Below are 13,162 nucleotides of genomic sequence, written 5' to 3'. Positions count from 1 at the left end.
AGGTTTGATCCTTGGTTGGGGAACTAGGATCCTGCATACCACGTGGTGTGACCAAAAAAAAAAAAAAAAGCTTCCCTAAATATCTAAATCATAACCCAAACCTAGAATTTAAACTATCTCTCTACAGACTCCTTGGCTAGGTCCTAACCCAACTCTGGAGCTGACCGAGCTCCTATTACTTTCTTGAACACCTTTCTCCAGCCAAAATACTCTCATACATGGTGTCCCCAAACACAATACCCACTTCCCTGCCTTTGCATATGCCATTCCCTCATCCAAAGAAGCCTTTCTCCAAGTCTCCACCTATAGAAATCCTGCATATCCTACCAGGCCCAGCTCAAGTCTTACCTATTTCCCTGTCCATTCTAGATGAAAGCAGTTCCTCCCAACTCAAAATCCCATTAAATTCTCTTCAGTACCACCATGTTTTAGCAGTTACCTTTGCTGCAGTAGCTCTTTTGGTCACATACAGTTCCTGTAACTACATTTTAAGCTCATTGTTTGGAACCTGTGACATCCAGAACATCATTTTGCCTCGAATATCCACTTCCCCACGTAAAAAGGAAGCAAATGCTCTTAACACAAATTTGGGGGATGAGAGTTGGAGAATACTAAACTCATGCAAACACCAAACTCTTGACTTCTCATTTTCCCTTTCAGATGGCAGGAGGGAATAAAGCTGGCTCCTGGGGTAGTTGATACACCTACTGAGTCTAGTTTTTCCCTGCCTAGCATTCAGCCTTTGGGTATCCAAACAAATGGAAGACAGAGACCAGGACCTATAAAGGTCTAGAAAAACCATAGACCACTTCCATTTTCTGAGGTTCTCAGTATACTGAAAACTGAAGATGTGCTAAAAGTGAGTTACAAAAATTGTGGTGTGTTTGAAATTTTTCCATTGCACCATCCTTTTCTTTCAATCCTGTTGTCAGTGTGTCTTTGTGCCCTCTTTGTCTAATGTTACTTAAGGAAACATCACAAATTGAAAGATGAAATAACCTTGGAGGGTAGTGTTCTGGACTGTATTTGATGTTGGGTAACAGGGTGGCCTCAGGCTGCTGGGCCCAGAGCAGTGACTCTGCAGGAACGGTGGCGCCTGGTTACACAGCGTGGTGCAGTCGACCTCAGGCCTGACTTAAGGAGCCGTGACGGGTTCCGTCAGCGCCGCGCACTCGCTGGATTGGGGACCAGGCCCTTCCCGATATCTCACCGGACTTCCCACCCCTTCTTGCCAGCTGCCATTTGCCCCTCCAGAGAAAGAAACGGGATGCCAGACCCCAAGACCCGGGTCCAGGCCCAGGAGGGGTCGGAACCACAGAGACCGGGATGCAATGCCGGGCAGCGGGCCCAGTAAGGAACGAAGGCAACACAGCGCGGGAGCGCGGGAGCGCGGGAACGCCGGCCCGGCCGGCTCGACCGGCCCGGCCGGCCCCGCCTCAGGGCGCGCGCCCTGGGCGGTACTCCATTCCGCCGCAGCCCGACCCCTTCCCTCCCGCCCAACCAACGGCCACTTCCTGCCTCACTCCCAGCCAATCCCCACTCTCCACGAAGAATAGCCCTAGGGGGCGTATGGGAAAGTGAAGAGAGCGATGGTCTCATCGACCAACCGAGTCTTGGAGCTTGCGCGGGGGGGCGGGATTTAGCGCTGGCCGCAGCTACTCAGGAGCGAGGGGCGGACGCAGGGCCGGGCTTCGTGCAGTGGGGCTCGCTCGCGCGGCGGTCGCGGTAGTCAAGGCCTCTTGGTTCAGCAGCACGTGACGGTTGTGCTGCCTCAGCCGCTGTCTTTACTGCAGCGTGGGGCCGGGTGTGCGGGCGGGAGGAGACGCGGCGCCGCCAGCGGTCCCCCTGAGGCTCGAGGTGAGACGGGAGGCCTGCTTGTGTTCTCGGGCCTGTGAGGACCCCTGGGGGCCTGGGTACGCGGCGCCGCGGCCGAGGGCCCGAGGAGCCGGGCGTGGCCGGGCCCGAGGGGTCCGGCTGGGTTTCGAGAGCTCAGGCCCAGGCGGACGCTCGGGCCATGAAGGGCGAGGCCCGAACCTGGGCCGCCTGAGTTGGGTAGCCAGGCCCAAGCCGCGCCGGCGGGGTCGGGAGGCGTGGCAGGTGCTCTAGAGCCTCTCTTGACCTCTGGGAAAGCTAACTTCTCCTTCTGGCTTTGCTTCTAGGGCTTTCTTAAGCTTGTTGTTGGCTGCTTGTGAAGCTGCGAGGTGTTCTGGTGTAACCGGGTAAAGGTCTAGAATAGGACCGGGCCTAGTCGGTATCCCTAGTGGTGGGGAAGGGTGATAGTGGGCCGAGAGAGAATGTTTAGGGTTAGCATTACAGGTTTAGTATTTGAAAATTAAAACCACAAAGTGAAGACTGGACTCTAGTAGCCTGACGAGTATGGAGAATGTGCTAGAACACGCAGTGGTTGAAAAATTTCAGTCCTAACATTTACATCTATTCGGGGATGGGGAGTAAGTAAACTAGTAAATTCACAGGATTTATAAAGCAGGAAAGCTCCCAAAAGCTCTCTGTGGGCAGGTTGTTTTATAGTGGAGGAAACTGAGGCCCAGGTCTCTGAATGATTGGCTCAAGGTCATGCGATTAATTTTATGATCACGTTGGAATTACTGTTGAGGCAGATTTGGTGTAGTTGTTAAGGCTAAGCCCTGATTCAAGTCCTTCATCAGCAATTTGTTGCTATGTGAACTTGGACAGTTTACTTCCCCTTTGTGCCCCAGTTGTCTCCAAATAATGGGTATAATACCTGGTGGAGTTGTTAGAATTAAATTGTGTATAAAAAAGGACTTTAACTGCTTGATAAACGATTGAAATAAATTGTTATGGTCTGAATGATGTTGGTCCACTACACCAGCATCCTACTTTTTGAGTTGGTTAAGCCCTGGGACCTAAAGTCACATTTATGGAGATAGAGGAAGAAACTGATTTAGTGGATTAACTGCTGGGCATGACACAAGTGAATGCTGGCTGAAGGAAGTTAAACTGAGCTGGATATTAAAAGGTTGGGAGGACAAAGGTGAGCCACAGTTAGGCTCTTTACCTCTAATTTAGGAAATGGAACATTTTGCTTAATTTTTTAATAAGTAGAGTTGGTGGGTTGGGAGGATTTGATTTGTTTTGGTTTAGTTTCTTTTAAGGGAGGAACTGTATTGATCTTAAAATCATTCTGTATCTCAGTCTTTTGACAGTGCTGTTTAAGGGCCATGAATAAAATCACTGCTGAATTATACATTTGCTATAGTTAGAGCAGAGGTAAAAGATGGTGTGGGGAGTTCTGTGCACCACCCAGGGTACACAAGCAAATAAGCGGGGGAACTGGATTATGAGATGGCCAGAATGAACTTTGTATTGGAGTAAATGTGTCGCACAACAAACAGATTTTCTGACCTATCTGATAATGGGTGTTAGCATCCCTCCCTACCTTACTATCTTAACTCAGCAGTTTCAACTAGCACATTATCTTTCAAGGACCTCGAGGGGTAAACGTTTTGACGGAAGTTGTTGCTGCAGTTTTGGCAATCATGCTCTTGCATCCTTTCAGTTACAGAGTTCACTTTGCCCTGAGAGATAGCTTAAGGGGATGAAGTGACAGTTGGTAAGCATAAATGCAGGCTCAAGAGACTTGAATTCCAGGCCCAGCATGGTAACTAGCTTAATGAACTACATTGGTTTCCACCTCTTTAAAATGGGAATGAAGAGTACCCTGGATACCTTACCAGGAGGGACAAATAAGATGGTGAACGTGAAATTACTTTGAATGGCATAGTGAACTGTGCAAATAGAAGAATTGGCAGCTCATAACAACTCCTAGGAAATAATAAAAGTGCCTGAACATAGTTATAACCTATATAGCTTACCGTAGAACTTTGTCAGTAGAGTGCATGTTGAATGCTTTGTTAACTAAAACAGATGTGCCTTTAAATTAAGCTTAACTGTGCGCTGTGAAAATTATTTGGAGAATTTTGTTTTTTAAATAATTTAGAATCTTCAGCAATGTTTTGCGTATCCACATCTTAAACCTACTTAGTTTATAGGAGAAAAGAAAGTGCTATGGAAAAATAGATTTTAATGTTCCTGTCAGTGAAAAGCAAAATTCAAAACTGTAAACTAGGCAGTAGTATATATCTGTTTTTAAGTGGATGATCATTTACAATAAAGACCACTTTGAATTTTATGTACTTTTTTCCCCCCTTTAAGTGCTTCTATATTTTGACTAGATGCACATGTAGTAATATCAGAGGGACAGAAAGTAGTAGTATTAAAATGGTTATCTGCGACTGGAATCAAATTCCTTTTAAGTGGTTCCTTTTCAATCTAAGACTTCAAATTTCTTATTGCCTTAAAACTCAGCGTTTTAGAACCATCAAAACTTAATGGTGTCACTAGGCAATACCTAGTAATAGTAGAAATCACTGCTAATGTTGCATTTACTGTAAGCCAAGTACTGACATAAACACTTAACATGCATTTTATTTATATAACAATCCTAAGAAGTACATAGTGTTGTTATTCTCATTTTAGAGATGAAGAAACTGAGGCCCTGAAATTATTAAGTAGCCGATTAGGGATTGTGACTTCTGAGTTCCTGCTCATAACACTATTCTATGTTCTACGCCTAACTGTGACCTTGGACAGCTTATGTAACTTCTCTTAGCCTTAGTTTTGTCGTGTGTCACATGGGGATGATAGAACTTCCTGGGGTTCTTCTGAGGGTTAAATTAGACAACCTAAGGTAAGACTTAACATTTTTAAAGGGTATATTGGGACTTCCGTGGTGGTCCATTGATTAAGACTCTGCTCCCAATGCAGGGAGCCCGGGTTTGATCCCTGGTCAGGGAACTAGATCCCACATGCATGCCACAACTAAAAGATCCCTCATGCCGCAGCGAAGATTCTGCGTGCTGCAACTAAGACCTGGCGCAGCCAAAATAAATAAATAAATAAATACATTAAAAAAATAAAAGGGTATATTAATAGATGAATGGATAGCCTACATGAAAGAAAGACTGCCTCATTTTTTATTACTGCCTTTTAAAAAAAAATCACTTTTGGGAATTCCCTGGCAGTCCAGTGGTTAGGACTTGGCTCTTCCACTGCAGGGGGCCGGGGTTCAATCCCTGTTTGGGGAACTAAGATCCCACAAGCCATGCGGCATGGCCAAAAAATAAAAATCTTCCCCCCCCCCCCCCCAAGAAACCTAGAACACCAGCTAGGCCACTTTTTCTGTTCTTCTTTCTAATTTCTCATGGATCAAAGGAATTAGAGGTGAAATTTCCTAACTACTTTTAAGAGGTAAAATTCCACAAAGGAAAGCCCTGAACCAAATGGTTTTAACACCAATCCTTCACAAACCCTTCTAAAAAGTAGAAGAGGGAGCACTTCCCAACTCATTCTATGAAGCCAATATTACCATGATACCAAAACCAGACAGACTTCACAGGAAAAGAAAACCATAGAACAGTATCCCTTAAGAAAATAGATGCAAAAATCCTCGAAATGCTAGCAAATGGGATCCAGCAACATATAGAATTATAGGGCTTCCCTGGTGGCGCAGTGGTTAAGAATCTGCCTGCCAATGCAGGGGACACGGGTTCGAGCCCTGGTGTGGGAGGATCCCACATGCCGTGGAGCAACTAAGCCTGTGCGCCACAACTACTGAGCCTGAGTGCCACAGCTGCTGAAGCCCGAGCACCTAGAGCCTGTGCTCTGCAACGAGAAGCCACAGCAATGAGAAGCCTGCGCACTGCAACAAAGAGTAGCCTCCACTTGCCACAGCTAGAGAAAGTCCGCGTGCAGCAACGAAGACCCAGTGCAGCCAAAAGTAAATAAATAAAATTTAAAAATTAAAAAAAAAAAATACACACCACAACCAAGTGGGATTTATCCCAGAAATGTAAGGTTGGTTCACCAAACTATAATAAAGAATGTAATATACTGCATTAATAAAGGACAAAAACCGCATGATCATTGCAGTCGATAAAGTGCAACACCCTTTCATGATAGAAGCACTCAACAAACTAGGAATAGAAAGGAACTTCCTCAGCCCTCTTGAGACAAATAATCCCTTCTGTGGGATTCCTTCTGTTCCTCTTTCTAATTTCTCATGGATTAAAGGAATTAGAGGTGAAATTTCCTAACTACTTTTAAGAAACAAAGTCTTACAAAGAAAAGCCCAGAACCAAATGGCTTCACTGGTGAATTCTACCAAATACTTAGGGAAGAATTAACGCTAGTCCTTCACAAACTCTTCCAAAAATACAAGAGAGAACACTTTCCAACTCATTCTATGAGGCCAATATTACCCTGATACCAAAACCAGACAAAGACTTCATAAGAAAACCGTAGACCGATATATCTTTTAAGAAAATAGATGCAAAACTAGACTAACTTGAAAATATTAAAGTTTAAATTTAATTTAAAAATAATTTGAAAAAAAAAATAATAATTTGAGCCTCCCTTTGTTTTAAAGATTTTTTTTCTGAATGGACCCTTACTGAGCATAAAGATTCTGCCAATGAGAGGTGACAAATGTAATATTTCTTTAGTGTTTGCCCATTCCTAAAGTTGATCAATTTTGGATTTGTTAAAATTCAATACAGAATGTGTCTGTTTCCATTAAATAGAAAATTTTGTGTTCAGTTGAAGTCTCATGTACATTATTAAATGTGTATAGTAAAATAATACGGACTTTTTTTAGAATGTGTGTTGAGAACAGAATTATCATTAACCAAAAATAAGTTAAATTTGGGAGAATTCATAAAGAAAATTGGTGGAAGAGCAGGAAAAAAGAAAATCACAGATAAATAGGGATATTTCCCTGTCCAAATGCTATAATTATATATACACCGTTGCAAGGAAGAGTTAAAGACGAAATCATAGAATATAATCAGAGGAAAGCTAGTGTTTCTTGTTACATAAAATCATTCAGCTTTGTTGAAATATAGGAGGTGTACGGGCACAGTTAACACCTTTTGGCCCATTCTGGGAATTGAAAATGTATTCACTGTGGTTGTACTAATTTTGTATCAAAGAATAAACCATTTGGGAACTCCTATGAAGTACTGGACTCTGATAGACTTTGTGTTATCTTTTTATATTTTCACAGCAAGCCTTCGAGCCACTAATACTACTAGCTACATTATAAAATAGGGAAAAAAGACTCATGGAAATTCAGTAAGCTGACCAAGGCCACAAAGAGGATCAGGAAAGTCTAGAACCCAGCTTTCTCTGACTTGACAGTTTACACCATCACATACACCATACTGCCTTTTGTATAAGGAGTTCGTTTTCTGAATCATTAGTTTTTAAAATAGAAAACTTCCATCTCTAGAATTCAAGATAAATTCACTCTTTGAAAAGTTAAAAGAGTGAACTGAAACATTAAAAATGAGTAGATTAGTTTCTCTTGAAGAATCCTTCTGACTCAGATTTTGAGAACTGGGTTTTTTGCTCTGTCCTTGGGAAACTGAGAAGCAAGTCAGAAGTCATTTATATTATTTATAAATATATATTACAAGTGTGCATATGTTTAGCTCCTGTTTTCTTGGCTTTGTGTACATTTGTCTATGTGATCCCAGAGGGTAGAGCTTCTCTGACTTGGATATAGGTTGATAATTATATTTTATTATTAAAAACAAAACACTTATTAATTGGAAGGAAGGGAGTAAGAGGTTCATATTTCTAATACAACTCATTTCTGAGTCTTCCTCTGTACTTCTGTGCTTTAGAATTTAAAGCTGTTTTCTAGACAACTTTGATCAAGTCTAAAGAACCATCTATACTGATCCAGTAATAAATTTTTTAAAAGAAGCTTTTAATTTTGAAATAATTATAGACCCACGGAAAGTTGCAAAATAGTACAGAGAGGTCTCTTGTACCCATCACCCAGCTTCCCCCAATAGTATAGATAGATAACTATTGTAAAATATCAAAACTAGGAAAAAATTGCACTGGTACAGTCTATAGACCTTATTCAGATTTCTCTAGGTTTTATATGCCCTTGTGTGTACATAGTTATGTGCAATTTTATCATGACACTAATTCATTTTTGAAATTTTTACTTGTTTGACTTTTTTTTTAATATAAGGAAAATACTCAAGCTAGAGCGTTAAGTAGTACTAACATACCTATGCACATTTTTTTCCTAGTTAGATAAAAGGTTATGAGTTTATTTTGGTATTATCCCCCCAAAACCCCCAACATTTGATTAATAGAACTAATACTACAGAATATTCATAAACTCTGAAAACATGGGCAAATACTTTTTATGTTTCCAGATTTTAAGGACACCCTATATAGATTGATCCTGTAGGTCAGAGACTTTTTTTTTTTTTTAATCCTTAGTAACTAGTTGACACTCATGGAATTGACCACTATCAGCAAACATTCATTTAGTTTCTAACATGTGCTGGGTTTTCTGATGGGCATCAGATATATTCTCCTTTAACCCTTTGTAACACAGAATTCCGACAGTTCAGTCTTGTGACTGCCAGAAAACAGTCTTGAACTTTGCCACCCAGCATTTATTAAAAGTCCAGTTGAGAGAATTCACTGGTGGTCCAGTGGTTAGGACTCTGCTTTCACTGCTGGGGCCAGGGTTCGATCCCTGGTGGGGAAACAAAGGTCCTGCAAGCTGTGCAGTGCGGCCAAAAAAAAAAAAAAGATAAAGTCCAGTTGAGAGATTTATTGATGAGTATTTGAAGGAAGTGCAGTCTGTTCACTTCTCTAGAACCTAGAAATTGTAAGTTTTATTTGTAGATCAAGTTCTGGATTAACAGAAATCAGAACTTGGACTATATAGTGTTGGCCCTCATAGTATTGGTTTTATTGACTTAGGCTTTGCTCTAGTTAAAAACTCAAATTTACATATAACTTAAGGTATTTTAAAGAAAAGTTCACTTCAGTAGACTCATAAATATTAAAAGATTTTCTTGTTCGTGGTTTTGATTTTTAATTGCTGGCTCTTCTGGAGGTCTATGCCTGTAAGTAATTTGTAATTTGGCCAAGACAGGAATTTAAATGGGCCTACTGTGGGACAGTTTGTGGCATTAAGTAGCTTAGTCATGAGTTAGACATCCACCCAGCATTTGCACCCTAGCTCAAAAGGGGCACTGCTGTAGAGTAACGGTCTTGCAGTGATAAAAAAATTAGAGCGAGAAAATGGCTCTTGGAAGAAAACCAGGAAATGAAGTGCTCCAAGAAAATGATGGCTTTCAAGCAGAAAGTAAAATTATGGGAGAAACTGCTATAATGGCATTCAGGAATATGAGAAATCTTGTACTAGAAGAGCTAATGTAGCTTAGTGAGCATGAACTGTGAAGTAGAAGAGACTTAGAAAATGTAGTAAATGTTTATTTACTGCTGGAAAGTTACTCGGTTTAAAGGTACCTAATTTCTTTATTCACTTTTATTCCTGAGCATTCTGGATCTAGGAATCACTTGCTCTGTGGCTTTGGGCAAGTTGGGGGTGGGGGAGATGTGCTATTTGTTTTTTAAAAGCATAATTGCTTTGTTGAGCTACTTGTTACGTATTTCCTATTGATAATCCTAGAAATAGTGGGTGACAACAGAGAAATACGCTCTCTGCTTAGGAGTCTGTAAATGTTAAGACAAATGAAGAGGGTTTTCTTTTTTTAATATTTATTTATTTTTATTTGGTTGTGCCGGGTCTTATGTGCAGCAGGTGGGCTCCTTAGTTGTGGCATGCGAACTCTTAGTTGTGGCATGCATGTGGGATCTAGTTCCCTGATCAGGGATTGAACCTGGGCCCCCTGCATTGGGAGCATGGAGTCTTAACCAGTGTGCTACCAAGGAAGTCCCCAAATGAAGGGTTTTAAAGGGAGAAAAAAGCTTCTGAAATCTTTTTAGACACTAAAATGTGAAAAATTATTTTGTGTTTCTAAGACAAAACCAGTATAGAATTACCAAGTAAGGTACTGGGAGACAGGAGACTTGTCCTCTGATCCTGATTCTGCCAATAACTGGTTTTTGGCAAATCAATCACATTTGGTGCATAATAATGGAACATCTTTTTAAAAAAAATAAACTAATTTTTACAGAATAGTTTTGGATCTACAAAAAGATTATAAAGATAGTACAGAGTATTCCCATATAACCCATACCCAGTTTCTGCCATTATTAACAACATTAGTATAGTACGTTTATTATAATTAACGAACCAATATTGATAAATAATTACCAACTAAAGCCCATATTTAATTCAGATTTCCTTTGTTTTTACTTGCTGCCCTTTTACTGTTCCATGATACCACATCACATTTAGTCATCATGTCTCCTTAAGCTTCTCTTGGCTGTGACAGTTTTTTAGATTTTCTTTGTTTTTTGATGACCTTGACATATTTTGAGGACTACTGGTCAGATTATTTTGTAGCATGTCCCTCTATTGGGATTTCTTTGATGTTTTTCTCATGACGAGAGGGAATATGGATTTTTGGGAAGAAGACCACAGAGGTTAAAGTACTGTTTTCATCACATTTTATCAAGGGTACATACTATCAACATGACCTATTACTTTGGATGTTGACCTTAATCAGCTGGCTGAGGTAGTGTTTGCTAGGTTTCTCCACTGTAAAGTTTTTGTTTTTCCCCCTTTCCATACTGTGCTCTTTGGAAGGATATCAATATCACTATGTGTAGCCCACACGTAAGGAGTGGGGGGTTATGTTCCACCTCCTTGACATTGGAGTATCTACATCTGTTACTTGGAATATTTCTTCATGGGAAATTTGTCTCTTCCTCATTTATTTATTTACTCAATAATATATTTGTATTGTGTAGATTCATGGGCATTTATTTTATAATTTGAGGTATAATCCAGTACCACTTATTTTGTTGCTTGTATTGTTCCAGCTTTGGCCATTGCTTTTTCTTGTGTTCCTTTGACATAGCCCCCATCACTGTGGGTGTTCTGTTTTTGTTTTGAACACTTCCCTTTCTGGCACCACAAGATGCTCCAGGCTCCTCTTGTATATTTCCTGCCCTAATCCTAGAGTCAGCCAAGGAACACTGTTTCCTTTTATTCGAGATGATATTGGAAACCAAGATCCTTGCTACTAGGTGTATTTATTGCTACTGGGGTGTAGCAGTTTCTTAGCTGACAGAGCAAGGAAATATATGTGTGTATACTAACTGGTATATATGCACATATCTATAAATACTTCTCTGTGTAACCCTCTGTATATTAAGATAAACATGAATTCATACTATAGTCTCTCGCCAATTACCATGAGGATTATTTTAGCCTCTTTCCCTTGCTTATCTGTAAAATTCACACACCCAACACTGAAAGTGGCTCCCACAATCCATTTATTTAGTTGTTAAATTTTGATATACATATATAGCAGTATTCGAATTCTTAACCTGTATATTCACGTGAAACAACTTACTCAACTTGAACAGTGCTTTTGTACAGTCTGGTTTTACAGACTCCACTCATTTCCAGAGTTACTTAGGTTGACATCTTTTCCCTCCATCCCATTCAGTGAGGTTGTTTTTTATGTTTGTAATACAGTTAGATTGTTTTGTCACATCCTGTGTGCCATCCTTGGATCACTCAACCTCTTCAGTGATTTTTTAAAAATTTTCATACATGGGGCTTCCCTGGTGGTGCAGTGGTTAAGGATCCACCTGCCAGTGTAGGGGACACAGGTTCGAGCCCTGGTCCGGGAAGATCCCACATGCCACCGAGCAACTAAGCCCATGTGCCACAACTGCTGAGCCTGTGCTCTAGAGCCTGCGAGCCGCAACTACTGAGCCTGCGTGTGACAACTACTGAAGCCCACACACCTAGGTCCCATGCTCCACACAAGAGAAGCCACCACAATGAGGAACCTCTGCACTGCAACAAAGAGTAAGCTCCCTCACCGCAACTAGAGAAAGCCTGCGTGCAGCAACGAAGACCCAATGTAGCCAAAAATAAATAAAATAAGTTTTTAAAAATATATTAAAAAATTGTTTTTCATACATGAAGATTCATTCTTCGTGCTATAAAGTTTTATGGGATTTGAAAGATGGATAGTGTCGTGTATCCATAATTATAGCATCATAACAGAATGGTTTCACTGCCTAAAAAAGTCCCCTGTGCTTACCTATTCAACCTGACCCCCTCCCCTAAACCTCTGACGACCACTGACTTTTTTTTTTTTTTTTGGTATCTAGAGTTTTGCCTTTTTCAGAATGTGATCTAATTGGAATTCTATAGCATGTCACCTTTTCAGACTGGCTTCTTTCACTTAGCAATAGGCATTAAAGATTCATCCAAGTCTTTTTTTGGCTTGATAGCTCATTTTTTTAAATTGAAGTATAGTTTATAGTTTATTTACAATGTTGTGTTAATTTCTGCTGTATGGCAAAGTAATTCATTTTAGATAGCTCATCTTTTAATTTCTGAACAATATTCCATCATATGGGTGTACTACAGTTTGTTTATTCATTCCCCTACTGAAGAACATTTTGGTTTCTTCAAGTTTTGGGTGCTTATGGATAAAGCTGCTATAAACATTTGTGTGCGAGTTTTTGTGCATTTGTAAGCTTTCAGATCAGTTGGGCAAGTACCTGTGAGCATGATTGCTGAATCCTGTGCTAAGTCTATAGTTAGCTTTGTAAGAAATTGCCAAACTATGTTCCAGAGTGGCTGTACTATTTTGGATTTTCACCAGCAGTGAAATGAGAGTTCCTGTTACTTCACATCCTTGCCAGTTTTTTTAATCTTAGCCATGCTAATAGGTGTATATAGTATCTCATTGTTTTGTTTTATTTTATTTATTTTTTAAAATTTATCTTTGTGTTGGGTCTTCATTGCTGCGTGCGGGCTTTCTCTAGTTGCGGCGAGTGGGGGTTATTCTTCGTTGTGGTGTGCGGGCTTCTCATTGCTGTGGCTTCTCTTGTTGCAGAGCATGGGCTCTAGGCTCGCGGGCTTCAGTAGTTGTGGCACGCAGGCTCAGTAGCTGTGGCTCGAGGGCTCTAGAGCACAGGCTCAGTAGTTGTGGCGTATGGGCTTAGTTGCTCTGCGGGATGTGGGATCTTCCTGGACCAGGGATTGAACCCGTGTCCCCTGCATGGGCAAGCAAGCTCTTAACCACTGCACCACCAGGGAAGGCCCTCATTGTTGTTTTAATTTGCAGTTACTTAACGGCAAATGATGTTT

The 13,162-nt window shown here is 40.8% G+C and overlaps 1 protein-coding gene across 1 annotated transcript in view; it reads left to right on the top strand.

The window, feature by feature from the left end:
* The first annotated feature begins 1,675 nt into the window (after positions 1–1,675).
* CANX (calnexin) overlaps positions 1,676–13,162 on the top strand; it is a 32,322-nt gene continuing 20,835 nt past the window's right edge. Inside the window, exon 1 of the mRNA XM_065875255.1 lies at positions 1,676–1,857. The gene's annotated coding sequence lies outside the window, so the exon portion shown is untranslated. The remainder of the gene's footprint in view (positions 1,858–13,162) is intronic.

Source organism: Phocoena phocoena, chromosome 3 (genome assembly GCF_963924675.1).
Source record: "Phocoena phocoena chromosome 3, mPhoPho1.1, whole genome shotgun sequence".
Classification (NCBI taxonomy): domain Eukaryota; kingdom Metazoa; phylum Chordata; class Mammalia; order Artiodactyla; family Phocoenidae; genus Phocoena; species Phocoena phocoena.
The sequence above is the reverse complement of the archived record's forward strand: the minus strand, read 5'-3'. Positions and strand labels throughout refer to the sequence as shown.